Source organism: Sinohyriopsis cumingii, chromosome 11 (genome assembly GCF_028554795.1).
Source record: "Sinohyriopsis cumingii isolate HCF-2022 chromosome 11, ASM2855479v2, whole genome shotgun sequence".
Classification (NCBI taxonomy): Eukaryota; Metazoa; Mollusca; class Bivalvia; order Unionida; family Unionidae; genus Sinohyriopsis; species Sinohyriopsis cumingii.
In genome coordinates this window covers 47,322,292-47,329,341 of record NC_142971.1, presented here as the reverse complement: position 1 = coordinate 47,329,341, position 7,050 = coordinate 47,322,292, and positions in this window count along the sequence as shown.

Sequence of the window (7,050 nt, the reverse complement as noted above, 5' to 3'; positions counted from 1 at the left end):
CATGCATAGGCTCCTGTCTGTCTGTCTGTTTTTGGCTTCCACAAGTAACGTTTGGACTTTGCAGATTGCTTGACCATGGTATAAAGAAGATAGCTGTTAACTCTTAGTTAAAGAAAGAAAGGTCAAACACACTGTGACTCAACAATGAAGACAGTCTTTGTACAATAACCTTTGATCTAAACCACATACCAAGACTAAGCTTGGTGATTTGCTTCTCCATCATGTAAGAAATGAACCTATTGACTTTTTAGATCAAAAGATCAAAGGTCATGTTCAGTGCAGCTCAGAGAAGAAAAATTGTTTTAGTACATTAAGTAGACTACATACCACATTTGGTCTATCGATGTATGGGTTTGCAGATTTACTGTTGCCATAAAATTGGTTTTGAAACTGTTATTATAGTCACATAGAACATGATAATAAACTATATAGGAAATAATGATGACATAAAACTAGTGAATAGGCCAGACGCCTTTTTTTCTTCAGTTTACTCCTAGAACCTACCACTTTTCTTTTTTGCAAGATAACTATAGATGATTCATTACATAATCAAGTTACTCCACGATACTGTGAAAATGTATACTTTCTAATATGAAATCAAACTATATTGTAATTAAATCCATACTTCTTACAAATATTACAATTTTGAGTCACTTTTAAATGACTCATCTTGTTGCATAACTAGAATGGACTAAATGCCATGAGTATGGGAAAAAGCTGTTTCCTTTGGTGATGAGCTTACAAATATGGCAACATCCTGTGTATCAAGAAAGTCATTGACTGCAGAACTGAAATATTTAGGTGTCCTTAAAGAAAATTTACGGTTGTTTTATCAGAGGCAGAAAATTAGACCAGCCATTTCATTGTGTCAGATTGGTTACATATTTTGCTTATTTATGCAGCTGAAAAAGTTTGTTACCTTCATTCAAAATTATGCTAATCCACCATCAAATATGGCCACCATTAAGGAGAAGAAAAAAAAACATCTATTAAGAGAAGGTATCCGGCAATGTTTTTTTTAGCTCAAGTGATACCAATCCAAAATCAAATATATTTGTCAGTAAATAGAAAAAAAAACTATAAAAACTTAGACTGCACAGTAGAATTTGAGAATTTGACCAAATTTGATGGAGATCATCCTGGCATAAACTTCTTTTACATTTGTTCAAATATTGCTGCTGTTATTAAAAACTAGAGACATTTATGATACAAAACCACTTCTCAAACGCTGCTCAAAAGAATCTGACCCAATTGTATAGAAGGCATCCTGAAACAATGGGATTTTAAATTTGATAAATTATGCCAATCCAGCATCAGTTATGGCTGTTGTTACTAAAAGATAGAAAAATTTAAATGACTTCTCGAAACTGGCCAAATTTGACAGCATTCTGTTAATGAAGGCATGCAGTGTGATATATATGATGCCATTTCACTATCATATATGGTCACCTTTACTAAAATTGAACATCGTTTAAAGAACTTGTCAACAAATACTGATCAGAATTTGGCCAACGTTTACAGAAAGCATTTGTACATTTAAGACTATGCAAATGATGCATGTGCCATAAAATATGGCTGCTGTTATAGAAAAAAAAATTAACTTCAGAAAACACATTAACAGTTTCAAAGTTGTGAATTGGGACCAAGTTACCAGGGACTGCGAAAATCCAGGGAACACAGATGGTTGTATAACATGGGCAGATTTAATTGGTTTTGAAATTATGACATATGGGTGGGGAGAAATAGACCCAGGAATCTATGCTGACTGCACAGATTAACTCTGCATGTAACGTCACATAAGTGTATAGTTAAAGGATAGCATTATGAACATTTTCTAAGTGTTGACTAATTGACATCCTTCTTGTGCTTTAAAAATGATCTTGTATATACTCCAATCTTTTCTTTTCCCTTAAGTTTCAATATATGCATGAAATTTCATTCACAAACTGACACTTGTCAGAAACCCAGGTGACCTATATCCATGCCAAGGCTCCTTGTTCAGTTTTTCCATCAAAGGAGGCTTTGCTGTTTTCTCTTAGAGGGTACTGCAACTGTTTGCCATTACAGGATAAAAGTAACTTGATCATTACCAAGTATGTGAATGGCATTGTCCCTGAAAAAATGTTGAAAATATCACCATTTCAGTTGAATTCTATGGTTGATAGGTTATGATGTTATGATGAACCAATTGCTGATCTTTAAATTTCAACAGATTCCCAAGACTAGTACAAGAGAGTCTTTTCATTTATAAGCTCACATAAATATGCAAATCAGACATGACCTTTGACCTTTACCACCAGGGTCAAGTAGGGCAGGTTGTGAAATGCATTCACACTAGTGCTGAAATATACAGTGATACTAAATAAAAATAAAAATCTATTCCTATTTATGAAAGTTATTATGCTTACAAGCTATTACAAGTTAACTTTTATCAGCTATATATTATATGAAGTCCTTAGATGAAATTATTTAGATACGACCATCTTTTTATGAAGAGTTGCCGTCACAAGATCAGAATCCTTCAAAATTTGTACAAAGTTGCACACGAGGAGAGCAGTGATGCACAAGAACTCCCACAAATTTGTTTTAAGTTGTGCATATGAAAATATACCCGGTGCAGTGTACAGTTTTTATTTAACCGTTCACCCCATATGTACTTGCTGAGATGTATGTCACACCGGTATAGGTATCATAGCTGACTTATTTCCACTATGGTTTATCATCAGATTACATTTTCATTCAAACAATGATGGCAACGATTTTTAAAGTTTTGAAGTATATTAGATTATTGGGGATGGTAATATGTTAATGGATATAACAGAGAGCATCTGAACCCCAAAATGGTGTTAAATAGGAGTCTGATGCATTTGATGGATGGACAAAAATAGATGGCATGCCAGTCAACCCCACTTTGAGCAATATTTTGAAACGTAGAAAAGGCAGAATACCAGGCCTAATTAAAGCACAATTTATAAGTAGAGTGTAACTTTCATTTCTTTTCACAAACAGTTTAGCAATGTGTGACGTTGTGGTACAAAACTATTTAGCCCTATAAGGGCTTAGATAAACTGAATAACTTAAAATCTAAAATTTTAGTTAAGAAGATTTTGATTTGATCAAAATACCTCTGTCTAAAAAGTAGACAGTGGCATTAATGGACTTAAAACCCTAATACAGCATTGTGGAATAAATAGGAAATCTGGCATAGTAGTCAGTAAAACACTGATTCAAGAAAGTGAAACCTTTGCAGAGTTTATGTTAATGAAAAATCTTATTTTGGAGCAGAAGTGAGCTGAGGAAAATCATAAATAACAAGCATAAAGAACAGTTTTCCATCTTATTTAAGTTTGCAGTGCATATGCCTGTTAAGGGGTTCTCTGCATAGAATAATATTTATACACATAAGAAACAGATTAATACTTATACAGCTAAGGTGCCATCTTTTAAAGATTTGATTTCAATAGAAGCAGGGAGAGAGATATTGAAGTGTTAAGTAAATATTGAGCTATATCTGTTTTCTCTTCCCCCTTTGGTGACAAGCGGTAAGCTTCCTCTTTGGATAAAATCCTGGCAGCTTCTCTACCAGATTTTCTAGATGGATAATTTGGTGGCAAGTTTTGAAGGTAAGATCATCGTTTGTATTTGGAAATAGCTTCATTTTGTTGTCATTCTATCAAAACTTGACAAAATCAAAATCCATTAAAGAGTAGCCAAGATTGTCAAGAGAGAAGGTCAAAGACCATAGTTATTTGTTCTGCATTCATCTTGTAAACATGTGAACTCTGATAAGAAAATATTTTTTTTTAACCTAATTTGGAATCTTCAGATTTCAGAAGAATATCTTGTATGGTTCCAGTACTTGGCATTTGAAGGAATAAAAGCAGGGAAGAAACTGACCATGTGGAGTCCAGCAAATTCTTTTCAGATATTAAAGTGTCAGTCTTCTACAAGGAGTTTATTCAGAGGACTCTTGTGTTTTCTTTTTACTTCACACTTTTAAATGATTCATGACAGTTTTATTACAACATAGGGCTCCTTTTATTCAACAATATTGTTGTAATATGATATAGATGTTTTGTGAAAACAGTTAAACACAATGCATTTGTGCTTAACTAGTCAGAAATTGAGTCTAAGACTGTGTTTAGGTATAGTAAACTTTGGTAGCCTTAAAGCCTCTTCTGTCTCAAAGCAAAGGATTTGCAGTATATTCTTTAGAGATGGTGGGCAGTAGCTATTTGCACTCATAACCACCGGGGGCCCAAATGGCTGAGTGGTCTGAAGCACTCACTGTTATGGATCATTGCCATCTCATCTCTGTCTGGGTGGGTTCGAGTCTCAACACTTACTAGTTTCTGAATTTTGTTTTCTCTTGTTTATAAAAGATATACTCAGAGGCATCAGTGAAGTGTCATCCCAGTTTAAAACTGGGGGAATAAAGAATATTTGGGAACCTGGGAATACGTAATTTTTGTAAACAGTCAAAAACCCTGGAAATAAAAAAGTTTTAGCAGACAGAAACCCTGGGAATAAACAGTGTTTGGCAAACATAATTACTAAGATATTTTCTGTTGCCAAGTTGTTAAATGTTTCCTGATCACTTTCTCCACTTATTTTATACAGCATCAAATGATCATTCAAGCTCATGATGGGAGCATCACATGTGATGAAAGAAAGCAATTCTATTCTTATGTTTGTCATTTATTGATTGTGCCATTGATTCACAAATTCAGTTTTATTAAACTGTACAGAAATAATTTCAAGTTAGTTTTTCGAGGAGACTGTTATAGTGGTCAGGGAATTATTAGTATAGGATCATACTCTTAAGGTATATTTGCTATAGTTTTCTCGAGGAGACTGTTACAGAGGGTAGGGATTTATTAGTATCGGATTGTACAGTACTTGTAAGAAATGTTCGCTATAGTTTTCTTAAGGACATGATTACGGTTGGCAGGGATCTGCTGGCATCTGAAAGTCAAGTGGCATGATAACTTATTATTGTTGTTGTTATGGGGTTTAACCCCATATTCTAGCATAAGATAGGCTATACACAACGGTCAGTATCAGTGGTGGAGGAAGAACCCGGGAAAACCCCAGAAAGAACTACCGACCCACAAGAAGCGACTGGCAAGCTTTCTCGCATACCCACATTGGCTGTGCCCGAGACTCCAACCCACACAGAGAGAGGTGAGATGGCAGTGATCCATAACAGTGAGCGCTTTATACCACTTGGCCACACATGGTCCCTTATAAACTTATTAAAACTATATCAGAGTGTATACCTTGAGAGGGAATCTTCAGTACCAGTATTATGTGAATGACAAATCCCTGGTAATATTAACAATTTATTGTGCATAATGCCTTGCTCAATCTTATTTGTCCTTACCAAAGCAGATTATTAAACTATTGTAGTCATTAAACTTGAAAAGGTAATCATATGCCTTGTTCAATCTTATTAGTCCTTACCAGGGCAGATAATAAGGTAATCATTTCTGTAAGATATGGTCATGTGTTTCATATACAATCTACAAAAAGTGTTTCTACTGCACTTTGCATCTCCCTTTACTTTTATATAAAACGAGACAAAATACTACCTGGTAGAATCGGTGGATGTTAGCTTAGCATAGCAATTATTTTATATAGTGTTTCCTGGTGTCAGGCCAATGTGACTGGGTGTGACATTGTGCTACATGTCTGCGGCATGATGCCCCAGTGCTAGACATTGCTGTGAACTGCCACACTGCAGACACGTAGGTAAAGGACTGATTTTTTTTATAAAGCTACATTAAAAATCCATATCACACACGCACACTTTACAACTTCTAACAGTACCTTAATTACTTTGTGTTCACCAGTTCCAAACTGGGATGTTGATTTTTCTTTTAAGATTGAAGCTAACTATTTTCCATCCACATTCATTGTAATACCACCCAGATAATCCTGCGATAATTATCAATTTGAAAAATGAATACCCACATCGAAAGCATAACATATCTACATGAAGAGCATCCATTATGATGTAGAAGAGTTCAAATGAATAAAACATGAATAATGGTATTTCCTGTTGAATTTATGAATTTAGTTTTGAAAATATTCTAAAAGCATCATTTTTCTGTTACCTCTGTTGAGTCGTTCTTTGTTTTTGCAACTCTGACAGAATATGAATGCTGACAATCAGCTTGTTCTTCTGTTGAGTAAGTTTTGTTATATACTCATCAATTAAGTTTTTATTTTCTTTACCATATTTTTTTATATAAAAAAAGAAATATTTTATTATTCAGATATATCTGTAACTGTTTCAGTTCTGATTCATAAGTATCCAATCTTTTAAAACTTATATTAGCTCCCTCATACCATTCCAAAACATTTATTTTAATGTCAGTCCTGTTTGAGTTGAATTTAAATGCTCAAACACGGAAGTCCACATGGTGGACTTGAGGTAATGGTTACTTTTGAAGGGTTAAATACCTTGATGCAGGCTTAAAGTTTAGATGTCTGCCAAGGTTTTAATGAAAAAAAAACCCGCTCAATATCTTTTGGCATGCTTGTGGGGTGGAGCGGAAAGTTACAATCAACAGTCAATGATTGTCTAAAGTGAGGAATATATTACCAAGCAATTGGAACGCAATCTCGGATTTTAATATGATAAATTCTGTGATATAAAACAAAATACTTTTTGACTTCTGAAGAAATATTGATTACTTGAATAAATTTAAATACACAAAATCATCACAAATATAAACGTTTTTATTTCAGTCTTAGAGGTGAATGAATAACAGAGGATTACAACCAATAAGTCGAATATGTCACGAAACATTTAAATTAAAACCCCTTGTTAGTATTTACAATTATTACATTACACTATTACATTACAAAAGATACTTGGGGGTCCCGAGTGGCCTAAAGCCCTCTCTCCGTTATGGATCACTGCCATCTCACCTCTGTCTGCATGGGTTCGAGTCTTGGATTTGGCCAATGTGGGTATGTGAGAAAGCTTGCTATTAGCTCTCGTGGGTTAGTGGTTCTTTCCTGAGTTCTTCCTCCACCATTAAT